The following is a 12951-nucleotide window of genomic DNA, read 5'->3' as shown; positions in this document are numbered from 1 at the left end:
ACATACCATATTTGGGGAATCCCAGAAAGTTGGTTTGACTATATTGAAGAAAAGGCTTATTTTTTTTCTGAGTTATAATTGTAAAGGTTCAACTTGATAATCATATAATTATGAACATTAAATTTTATGTAATAAATGTAACAATAGAGACAATGCTTCTCAAAGAATATTAATTAATTAATTCAGTCTATGAATAATTTAGTAGCAAATCCAGGCTAACATCGATAAATTAAACTATTAATTTACTCCTGCACCCAAGTAAATTTCTTAAGCATCTCTGAAGTAGATTAAAAATGCTTCAGAGAGGGGCGAAGATTATAGGGAATAAGCACCTGGCCCTCTAAAGGTTCAGAGAAGAGAGGAGCTTGAGGGTCCACATTGGTGATTTAATCCCTGTATGTAGGTCAGTAGAAAATTGCTCTGGGTGAGAATTCCTCCCTGGGTTGTGGTCCTGGTAAGTGACAGGACACAGAGAAACTGCTGACTCTTAACATTACCTACATTTATCAATGAAACCTCGTCAGCTTGATTAAGGGGGAAATGTGTTTCACTTTCCTCAGATAAAACTACAGGCAAGTCTGTATGACACATGACTTCCTGGCCATGACTTACGCAATAAAAATAATTTGTACCTTGGCATTTATTCCTAGAATCACATTTAGCACATGGCAATAAAGGTGATGATGATGATACAACACTTTATAATAACATGGCTGTTTCTTGGGCAAAGTTCCAAAGTTAATAAAGAAGGTAATTTACTGTGTTGTTTTATGATGCACATTTAGCAAAAAATATATATTCCCATTGACCTGATCTAATTGTGCAGTATGCATTTCCTCAAGAGTCATATTTAATTTAAATTGTAGGTAATCACTTACTATCAATATTGAGTATCCTGATACATTCTCATCGAGGCTCTTGAACCATAGTTCCAACAGTTTTCCTTTTAATGAAGTAAAATGAATGAAAATGTAGGGGCTGGACTTGCTCATCTTCAATGTAAGAGGGACAAAGTAGGTGGTTTTGTGTGTCTTTCCAGTTCAAGAGGACAATACCCCCTGAGTGGCTATTATGTGACAAGCATGATGTATGTTGCATTCAGGGATTTAACAATCCTCCATGCCATCATGGCAGATCTTAATATTACTGTTTCTGTTTTGTCCACTAGAAAATGAAATATCAAAGAGGTTAACATGCCTAAAGGTTACAGGTCTAAAATGATGCAAAATCTAGATTTGAGTTCAAATCTACCTTACACAAAAATTAGTTTTCTGTCACATCAAAATGCTGTTTCTGTTTTTATATTCTGTTTCTTGTACATCTAACAGTTCTACATTTGCAACCAAGCTGCCTAGAGAATCAATCAGTAGGAGTACATTGAATTTGTAATGCATGAATCATATTTTGGTTAATATTCTAGGAAAATATTTATCTTTTTATTAAAAAAAAACTTCACTATAGCCTGGCTAGTGTGGCTCAGTGGTTGAGCAACAACCTATGAACCAGGAAATCATGGTTCGAATTCCAGTCAGGGTACACACTAGAGCTGCCAGCTCCATCCCCACTGTGGAGTGTGCAGGAGATAGTCGATTGATCAATGATTCTCTCTCATTGATGTTTCTCTCTCTCCCTCTCCATTCCTCTCTGAAATAAATAAAAACATTTTTTTTAAAAGAGAAATCTGCTCTAAAAAATACTAACAATAGACTTAGAAAGTGGGTTTTATGTCTGTGAATCCCTGTTTATCTTGTATTACTATGCAGTACCTGATTATGGGGACAGTCTTAAAGATCAGAAAGTAATGATGATTGCAATATGAGGTGGGAAAAAGTAGGTCTATAGTTGTGAGTATTTGAAACACTATTTATTCTTGTATTATTATTATTTATTAATTATTGTATTATTAGCTTTATGAACAACTGTAAACTTACTTATGCTCCACCCTCTATGTAGTCATTCAATGTATGAAGCACCTGTCAACTAAGTGTATCTTAAACAAATGGGTTCAGCATTATTATTTCCTTTTTGCAGGTGATAACATCCAAGATTGCTCAGCTGTGATTCAACCGTATGTAATTTGATTCAACATTCTGGGCTTTTTCTGCCACACCCTTTGGAGGGTGCTTGAGAGAGGATTCTCCTCCCCAGAAGGAGGTATGTCTGCTCACTACAATGAGAAAGCCACTGTTTTGTGCACAAATCACTGATACTGGAATGTGCATTGACTGGAAGCAGACAGCCTGGATTTAAATTTCCACTCTGCCACCTAGTGGTGACTTGGAGAATGTCTGAGTTCAATTTTTCCTCACCTATGCGATGCACCGGAACCATCCAGCTCTCAGGGATCTGGCCTCCCTAGACCCACCTCATAACGACCCCAGAAGCTTCCAAGGAGCCGGACGTAGCACATGAGTCTTTACGCCTGTTGGGAACTGCCCAAGTGTTTCCCTTTCCAGTTTAAGAAAACTGCTCCTCGCATGCTTCCCTCAGACCCTTTTCCTTTACCCTCTTAGTTGAAGACACTGGCATAACCTCCTCAAATGATCTCGAGCTTTTCCAAAGGTTGGAAAGGGATATTACCTTCAATCAAGTAGATTTTGAATGTGGTCCTGAAGACACCTCTGAGACTAGGGAACAGGAAGTTCTTGGCAAGACCAGGCGAAATTATGCAAAAAATACAATTTCTCATCTCAATATATTAGTCTGTTGTAACCAGACAAACAATGGGTCCGTAATGCCTGTCACTACCTGAGCCAATTAAGCAGAGACAGGGTTGAATCATATATGAACATTTATTCCATTACTAGAGGCCCGGTGCATGAAATTCATGAATGGGGGGGTCCCCTCAGCCCAGCCTGCACCCTCTCCAATCCCGGACCCCTCGGGGGATGTCTGACTGCCAGTTTAGGCCCAGGATCAGGACTAAGCCAGCAGTCGGACATCCCTCTCACAATCATGGACCACTGGCTCTAGTTGCTCACCTGCCTGCCTGCCTTGTCTCCCCTAACTGCCCCCCCACCAGCCTGATCGCCCCTCACTGCCTCTGTGTGCCGGCCTGGCCCTATGCAGCCTGCTGTTCAGTCGTTTGGTCGTCCCTCACTAATCCCCCTGCTGGCCTGATCACAGGCAGCCATCTTGTGAGGGTGTGATGGTTAATTTGCATATTACGTCTTTATTATATAGGATTGCCAGCAGTATGAGAGAGCAGCAGGTCGTCCACAAAAATCTGTTCTCCAGCCACCATAAGCCTAGCTGTTTTTCTAGGTAGAAGTACAAAGGAAAGTAGGCAAAAGGGCAAATGGGCAGTTTACAGATATGCAAAAGGGCTAGGGATCTTCAAAGGGCTTAGTGATATATAAGGACTGGGGTTACTTGGGGAAATAGCCAAAGGGTAGGCTAAATGGGCAGTTAACAGGTAAGCAGGCTAGAGATTTGCAAAGGCCTGCAGGTATGCAAAAAAGGGTGGGGATCTTCAAATGGCTGCAAGTCTGGTTTCTGAGGGCAGGCTGCATTTCCAGGTGACGCTCCAAGGTCCTGAGTGCAGTTGCCAGCCAAGTTAGAATGTGCCTTCTTTAATCAGAACAAAACAATCATGGTTAACAGAGCGTGATTAATACTTCTTACAATACAAGCTGGTTCCCCAACATTCTGTTTCTGCCCCCTTTCACTATGACATATACTTTATAGAATAACATGTACGTGTATATATGTATGCATGTGTGCATATTTGTATATACATATATGCATACATATATATGTAAAATATGCAATACACACAGGTCCCATTTCACACTGATCCCTTTTTATACCAATCCCTTTATATTCCTTTATATGTGGATTTGCTCTGACAACCGTGACAGCAGGACCTTGGGAGAGATGAGAAACAGGACTCTGGGGGATTAGAGAGGACTCCCTGACTTGAGGTTGAGCTACAAGGGCAGGAAGTAAAACAGCCCCATGTTTTAATTGTGTAGCACTTAAGACAGAAGCTTCTGAGCTGCTCCATTTATTCTACCTGTACACATTCTCCTGCCCCACCATAGGCATTCTCCTTTTGAAAGATGGGTAGCCTGGGAACCTAACTTCCTTTCCCAGAACCATAGAGGGGTACTAGGCTGTGCCTAAGGGACGGGCACTGTGTTTTGTGTGCTTTTATGGGAAACCCATGCCAACCCCAGGCAGCCACGGAATCTGGCTGAAAGTAACAGGCTGTGGCTTTCTCTGTGCCTCACACTGAATTTAGTTGGTAGAGGACAAACACAATAATAATAATAATAAAGCTAACTCTTCTTTAGCATTTATATTCTGTTCTTCTGTGCTGGAAACTCTTCTAATTGCATGTGATTTATTTGGAAAATAATATTATGCTACCCCAACTTCAAAAACCACAAATATGAAATAAGGAAGCAGAAGTTGGTTGTTTTTTCAATTGATCTCTAAGATTAAATTATTTCATAAGGCAATGTTAAAGTAGAAATGTTGTTTGATTTTATTTAGAAATTAGAAATACTGTTAGAACTTAGTTAAAAATCATTTTACTCTGTGTGACTTAGAAACTGACGCGAAGCAGCTGACAGGACTGCGCTCCTGATAACCATATGGGGGGGATACTCCCCCTCTCCCCCCCACCTCCCCCACTCCCCTCACCCCCCACCAGAGTGAAACCGAGTGTGTTTACGAGTTTGTTTACTGACATGCCCATTGGAACTAATGCTAAACTTGAGATCTTACTATGCATTTTGTTTACCAGATTTCCCTTACCCTCCCCTGGACTGCTGTGGGTACTACAGGCTATTGGAAGGGTCCCCGAACACCAGTATTTGCGTGGCATAATTCCTCCGGCAGTCTTAATTATGTTAATATAAGGTCAGATGATGATGCCTACCCTCAGTCCTGCTTGCTTAGAGTAGTCTCTTCCCTAGCAACGACTTAATGTCCGAACACCTGCTAGGTTAAGTTCATCTCAAGGGACGCCTTGGATAACACCCTTCCTTTCTCGGACAGGCAATTTGAAGACTCAGTGACTTAGCCACCTTTCTATAATGGAATAAGTCTCCCCAATCTTCTCCAGTGTCATATGCGATTCCGGGACTGACTAGTTGCGTGCCTTTGCTCTTATACCAAATCCCGACTAACAGTTACTCATGTTTTGGTGTCCAAATGGCTCGATAGCCTTGCACCTTTATCCGCTCCCCAGGACTCAACAGAAGACCCTCCAGGGAGAGCTTATTGAAACAGTTCAGACAGCTATCTAACCACGCAGCTCCTTTACGTCCCTCTTCACTTACCTCTCTACAGGCCCAACTGATGATACTTATGCCAATATGACAAGATCTGTTATCAGTACTAAGAAGTATCAGAAAGAAGCTGCTTCTATGAATAGCAAAATGGGACTTTGATTATATTTGTTTTAGCCATCAATAGATTCCTGGATAAAGTGGCTGGGAAGCACATGCTTGTATTTTGAATCTTATTTTTCCTGTTGCCTTCCATAATAATTTTGAAGATATATGCCTATATAAATATTCATAGGTATAATGTAAATTGTATGTAAGACCTTGGCCCGATAGCTCAGTTGGTTAGAGTGTCATCCTGATACACCAAGGTTGTGGGTTCGCTCCCCAGTCAGGACACATACAAAAGTCAACCAATGAATGCAAAAATAAGTAGAACAACAAATATCTTTTTCTCTCTCAAAATAAATAAAAATATTAACTACTTGAAGAAATTATAATTTATATAATAAACAGGTTGTATCCATTTCATGAGAAAATTAACTCCTGGGAACAAAATTGGTATCTGGTTATTTTTACAATTCCTAGCATGTGGCCTGATGACTTATTTATCATACCTGTACAAAGCTGGTAAGCCCTGAAAAATGGAAATGGAAACAAAAAGAATAAAACACAAGCCCCCCTTTCAACAAAGGAGAATGATGTCAAGGTAAGGATAATATGAAAAGTGCTTTAATAAAAGTATAACATTCTATGATAATTCAAAGTAGAACTATCTCACAGAGGGAGGAAAGAGAAAACTTTGGGAATGAAGTAACACTTAACTGGACCTTAAAGAATGGGTAGAATTATATTAGGTAGAAATAAAGAGAAAGGAAACATATGACAAAGTAGGGGAACAAGGTATAAGACATATCTGGGAAGCAATGTAATTCTTTTATATGTTTGTTTGAAAGAGTGGGACAGGGGAGTCATTTTTAGACCTGAGCATGGAGGGTTTTCAGTGCTACAGTTAGTTTATATATGCCCTGGTAGATAAGGGAAATCTTGAGAATTTTACTCATAAAAATACTTACAAACATTTATGTGTGCTCTCTATGTTCCAACCATTATACTAATATATTGTACACGTGTTATCTTATTTCAGTCTCAGAAAGCACGTTAAGGCAGATGTTATTATTCACTTTTTAGATGATAACATCAATACATAGGCCATTTAGCTAGTAATTGGCAGAGCCGGCATTTGACCCCATGTCGGTGGTTTAAGAAGCTCTGTGCTACTAGAGATTGAGAGGTATAGAGGATCTACCTAAAACATAGTCACAAACCCAAACAGACAACCAAAATAAGGAAACAAAGAAACAACCCCCAGATGAAACAGCTAGCAAATTCTCTAGTAGAAGAAGAGATAAATGAAGCGGAGATAAGAAATTAATGTGAAAGATAGTTCAGAGTCATGATGTTAAAAATGCTCTGCCGGGAGCCAATTCCAGCATGACAGCAGGGCTGAGTCATCTGAAGTGGCAAGGGCATTTCCCCAAACCTGAAATGGATGCATTAAACTGAGTGTTTGCTGCCAGGCAGCTCAGGGCATCTCAGTCTACATGTTATTGCCTCCTACTGGCCAAACACCTGAACAGCTGTAAGCGATTCCCCCAAATCTGACAATGGACTCTGTATAGGAAACCCTGACCCTTTGAAGTGTATATCTCCACCTCCCCTCAGGACAATTTGTGTTAATAAAAAGCATGGGGTCCTGAGACAAAGAGATCTTAGTTTCTTTAATTAGGCTCCTCTGACCCCCAAATGCCTTTCAAAATTATGTTTTGTCTCTGGACTCTTTATTAAGTTACACACAGCCCTTCTCCAGATTGCTGAACCCTTCTAGATGCTGGAGCAAGAACCCCGGCAATGCTCAACAGTATGAAAAGAGATATAGTAACTATGAAAAAAAAAAAAACACAGTCTGAGATAAAGAATGACATAACACAAATAAAGAACACATTGGAAGGAATACACAGCAGATTAGGGGAAGCTGAGGACTGAATCAGTGAATTAAAAGACAGAGTTGAAAATATCACTCAATTAGAGAACCAAAAAAAAAAAAAAACAATTAAAAAAACAGGAGGACAGCTTAAGGGAACTGTGGGACAATGTGAAATGTAACAATACAGAATAGTAGGTGTGCCAGAAGAGGCAGAAAGGGAGAACGGAATAGAGAAGGTGTTTGAAGAAATAATGGTAGAAAACTTCCCTAATCTGGCAGAGGAAAAAGTCACACAAGTTCAGGAGGCACAGAGAACCCCAAACAAGAAGAATGCAAACAGACCCATGCCCACACATATTATAATTAAAATGCCAAAAATTAAATACAAAAAGATAATCTTAAAGGCAGCAAGAGAAAGAAAACTGTTACCTACAAAGGAGTTCCCATAAGGCTGACACCTGGTTTCTCATCAGAAACTCTACAGGCCAGAAGGGAATGGCATGAAGTACTCAAGGTAATGGAAAGCAAGGACCTGAGACCAAGATTACTATATCCAGCTAGTCTATCATTCAAAATAGAAGGTCAAATAAAGAGCTTCCTAGACAAACAAAAAGCTAAAGGAGTTCATCACCACCAAGCCAGCATTCATTACAAGAAATGCAAAGGGATTACTGTAAGGGATTGCTGAGAAGAAGAAACAGAGAGAGAAACCTAGCCATACAGAATTAAAATGGGTATAAATAAGTACATCTCAATAAGAATCCTAAATGTAAATGGAATAAATGCTCCAATCAAAAGGTGTAGGGTAGCTGAACGGATACAAAAACATGACCCAACTATATGCTGTCTACAAGAGATCCACCTCAAAACAAAAGATACACACAGGATGAAAGTGAAGGGATGAAAAAAAAATTTCCATGCAAATGGAAAAGAAAGAAAAAAAGCTGGAGTAGCAATACTCATATCCAACAAAATAGACTTTAAAAGCATCATGCTAAGCAAAATAACCCAGTTGGAGAGAGATAAATATCATATTGAACTGAAAAAGAAAAAGAGAGAGTGCAGTGCAAGGAGTTAAAGTCAGCATAAGTTTCAGTAATAGATTGATTGTAAAGACCAGAGAGATGCTTGAGGAGTAGTAGCTTGTGATAGTAGTTATCACTGTGTCATCAATCTATTTCATGGGCAGACATGTTCACAGGATGAGGGAAAAGATCTACACCAAAGGAAATATATGGAAGACAGAAGGGTTGAAATCATAGGGGAGATATCAGCTTTAGCAAACAGAAACTATGCTGTCTCATTGGCTATTTCAACAATAATTTTCTACTAGCACTAAAAAATGTATCCCAACACCATATATATAAAAATATCCACATGGTTTATGTTTTGTAGTAAGAGCTGAGTCACCTGATTTTGTAACCAAAGACCTAAGTTCAAGTTTCTATCTCTACCACTTTAGAGTGGAAAAACCTGAAAAAAAGACTTAATCATGAAAAGTAGCCACCGTTTCTTCATTTGTTAAATAGAAGTAATAGCATATGCCTTAACTATTCCATAGAATTATTGTGAGGCTAAAACAGTCATGTCTGTTAAAGTTGTCAAAGATGCAGTAAATGTTAAATGCTCTTTCTTTTACCCAGCACTCATATGGGTTGACTTAGAAAATCAGCTGATCAGCCCCACTCTTGGTGTAATGAATTATAGCAGGTGCATGAGTAGTTGAGAGATATTTTTTTAAAAAAACTGGACAAAAGGCTAGGGCCTTACTGAACATTCTACTTTATCTAAAACACAGAAAAATTCTGCAGTAATAGGGAATAATTTGAGGCCTAAATTATAGACAAAAGTTCTGAAGGCAGCAGAGATACGTACATCAGAGGTTCCAAAAACAAGCAAGTCATAGTTCTGGGCATTGCCCCGTTATCAAAATCCCATAGGGTTGCCCTGAGCTTCCTCACACAACACAACTCCATGTGCACAGAGAGCTGAGAGAGAATGGTCCCAACATGTCTGAGCTGAGCAATGGTACAAGCAGCCCTGATCCCTACCAGGGCCCTAGGTTTGAACCTCGTTAGAGGAGAGCTATAACTGCAAAAGTCTGGTTATAAAAAAGTCTGGTTATAAAAGTCTGCAAAAGTAGGCTGGTCTCCAGGATGTGCTCCCTATAAGCATTTTCCAAAGTATCTTAGAAATTGTCCAGATGGGAAAATATTATTGGCAAACAAATCAATAAAATGCTCAAAATAATCAGAGAGTAAACAATTACAGTATAACAGGCAAATAGCCAAAAGTAAATATTTAGTGCTTCATTCAAAATCCCCACTCAATGAACATTATCCATCTTTTTCTATGATAATTTAAATAATTTGAATCTTAGGAGAGTAGGTTAAAGAAATAAAAATCTAACCAAGGGCATAAGACTTTTTACAGGCAACAGAGCCTAATGAGAAACGGCCCTCTTATTTATATCATTTCGTAGCTATTCATTGATTTATCCATTCATTGGCTCATCCAACAGTCATTTGTAAACACCTACTAAGTTGAGGTAATAACTATAAACTGAAATTTCATAGATTTTAGTAAAGGAAATAAAGTGAGAGGTAGTTTAAAGGTTCTTTCAGTCCTGAGGGACAGGGTGTTGGCATGGAGAAATTATAGACATGACAGAAGTAATGTAACCAGCCTGGTATCTCACAATATTAGTTATATTGTTGGGGGGGGGGGCGCGGGTGGATTTCTATACTCACAGTATGCGCCTCATCTCTGGTGACAGGGGCACCATGAAGACTGCTAAGAGCTAGACTGGAGTTACACAGGCACCTGCCAATAAGTGACTCAGGGTTGATGTGTCAATCGTTCCCACCTGGAGGGTAACCATGAGAACTGAGGCAACAGCAGGTACTAAGTGTCTGTTAGGTGTCTGGCACACAGTGGCTGTTCATAAAGCTACCACCTGGCCGTAGGTAGGGAGAATACTTGGGGTGGAGCACATCGTTCCCTCGTGTTACTCCCCAAAAGAAACAGCATTAAATATTAAAAGTTTCTAGCTAAAGACCATTTTAAGTCGTACAGGATTGAAGAAATAAAAAATATATCTGACACTCAAATTGAATTATAAAATTGAAAATGTTGGATTTCCAATCATAAAAAAATGTGAAACAAAATTGAAATTCCAAGATTGAATGTAATATAGAAAAACACAAACATATTTGAGAGTTTTCACAGAGCAGTCAGTATGAAGCAACCAAGAAAACCATGGAAAGGAGATAACTTGCCTGTTTGGGAACAGTTAGGAATTAGTTGCCATGGCCACAATCATGAGAGTTTCTTAAACCTGTCAGTCTCCCAGGGGATTAAGTGTACAGGAATAATTTCCCCAAAAAGTACATCCAAAAGGGGATTATTGAGAAAAAAGCAGCTTGAAGAGAAAAACAATAAACAAACAAAAAAATCTGGATGTGAAGAACAAAGAAATGTCAACATGTTTGAGCTTCTTGGAAACTGGGCCACGTCCAAGCATTGCTGGGATCCGGGTAGGACTTCTTCCCTAGCTCTTTGTTCTAGACCAGTGGTTCTCAACCTTGGCTGCACATTAGAATCACCTGGGAGTCTTTTGAAAATCCTGACTTCTGGGCCTCATCCTCCGGAAATTCTGTCTTTGTTATGAAGTGGGGCCACAACATTAGTAACAAAGAAACAGAATTTCCGGAGAATGGGGCCTAGAAATCAGGATTTTTAAAAGATTTCCAGGTGACTCTAATGTGCAGCCAAGGTTGAGAACCACTGCTCTAGATGTTCGTGTTTTCTTTTTCACTCGCAGGCAGATCACGCACTAGCACTAGCCCAGAAGTTACCTGTGTTCTGCCATGAATACCTAGCTGGAGATTTCAAGATTCAGGATGAGGCGAAACTGAAGCTTGCTGCTTAGCCAAAACGTAATTTAAAATTCTTTGTTATTTTAGGGAGAAATTCAACAAAAGGTTGTTGTAAGTAACCAGTTTCCAATCCACACAACATCCTTGAAGTCGTTAGAAAACATATAAATTTCTCCTGGCCTGAGTCTCATGCCAGGAGAAACTTATATCAGTCCAAGTTCTACCTGTAATTTCTCCCACCGTGTCCTCCCTCCCATCAGAGTTGTCACCCCAGGCCTGGAGGTAACTCCTCTGTTCTTTAGTTTCTTCACTTGGAAAATCAAGGTACTGTACCAGACGCATGGTTTTTGAGCTTCATGCCATTGAACCCTCATTGTTCCATAGAAATTGGGAAGTTTGACAGAGAAAGGCCCGGGGACAAAGTAGGAGTGATGTAGGTGGGACTCCCAGGCCCCCTTTCCCACGTCCATCAGAGCATTTGCTCTTTTTCTGGTTTATGAACTGGTTTTCCCAAAGGGATTTTTAAAAAGAATATAGTAGTTTTTAAAAGTTGGAAAACTTCTAAACTGCAGGATATATAGACTTTTGCCAGCATTAACATTTTATGAAACTCTCCCAGAATGATATTTTAGGTACTTTCTTGCCTGATAGATCCTCCCTTCCCCCAACTGGTGGGCAGAGTATGATGTAACCTCCAGCCCGGAAATACCTGAGTGACTGACGATGTACCTTATATGGACTATACATTGAACCACCAATCCACACCTGCCAAATATCCCAACCTAAGCCCTTGTTCCTATATGGACCATACAGTAAGCCACCAATCAGTACATGCCGAGTACACCAGCCCCCACTCCTTCCCATTCCGCCCCTCAAAAGGCATGCCCACCTCTGCACGGGTTGCTGTTTCTCCCATTGCAAGACAGCCCGGCAGGTCTTTTTCCCCTAATCAAGCCTGTAATCCTGGCTTTTGGCTCCCGACTGGTCTCTCATTGTCCAGTCCAGATGGTCACAATGCTATTCTCTTGAGATAACTCTCGTTTCCCAGGCCAAAGAGCTGAGGGCAACCTCCTCACACTGACCAGATTCCCTAGTAGCCAGGGTGTGTCAGCCACTCCTTGACTTTGAGACACAGTCTGCATTCAACCTCCAGTATAAAGAGCCCTTCTCACTGCTCTCCTGGCCTGCGCTGAGGTCACTTCAATCATTAGTGCTCTTTGGTCACTGCCTCGCCCTCTATCTCCTTCTGTGAGAAGGACAGAATCTCATTTTGTGAGAGTTCCTTGCCCCCCTTTGAACGCACATATTACTCCACGTGGATGAGGAAGTTGTGGTTAAGTGAAGAAATATGTTCTTTTATATCAGTCCCACAATATGAAGCAACATCTATGCATATAATGTTGTTCCTAGTGTAGGGAGGGAAACAGAAGTCTGTAAGGTGAGAAAAGTCCTGAGAAAGCAAAACTGATGTGAGAAAGTGGGCAATGCCACGAGGAGGAAGGCAGGAAAGTGTTTCTCAACTTTGTCTCATTCAAACACTTTCAAGGAAGGAAGGTAGGATGCGAATACAGAAAGCTACTGGTTTAGACCAACTTTTCTCTCCAAGACTGGCATGCATAACACCAAGACAATTGGATGTCGAACATGGATACGTGAATGGACATTTTTCAGAACATAGCCATGTGTTTATTTCCATGTGCATGCAAAAAGAATAGTTCATGTAGCTAGGACTTTAGAGATATGATAGCCTAAAAAGAGGCAAAGCTTTTAAAGTAAATTTAAAGAAAAAGACAAAAATAATATCACAGGTGGCACTAGTATTGGCAAAGATTTGGCAAAAATTGTGATGGAA

Source organism: Myotis nattereri (assembly GCF_964212035.1).
Source record: "Myotis nattereri genome assembly, chromosome: 9".
NCBI classification, from domain to species: domain Eukaryota; kingdom Metazoa; phylum Chordata; class Mammalia; order Chiroptera; family Vespertilionidae; genus Myotis; species Myotis nattereri.
Note: the sequence above shows the minus strand (reverse complement) of the source record.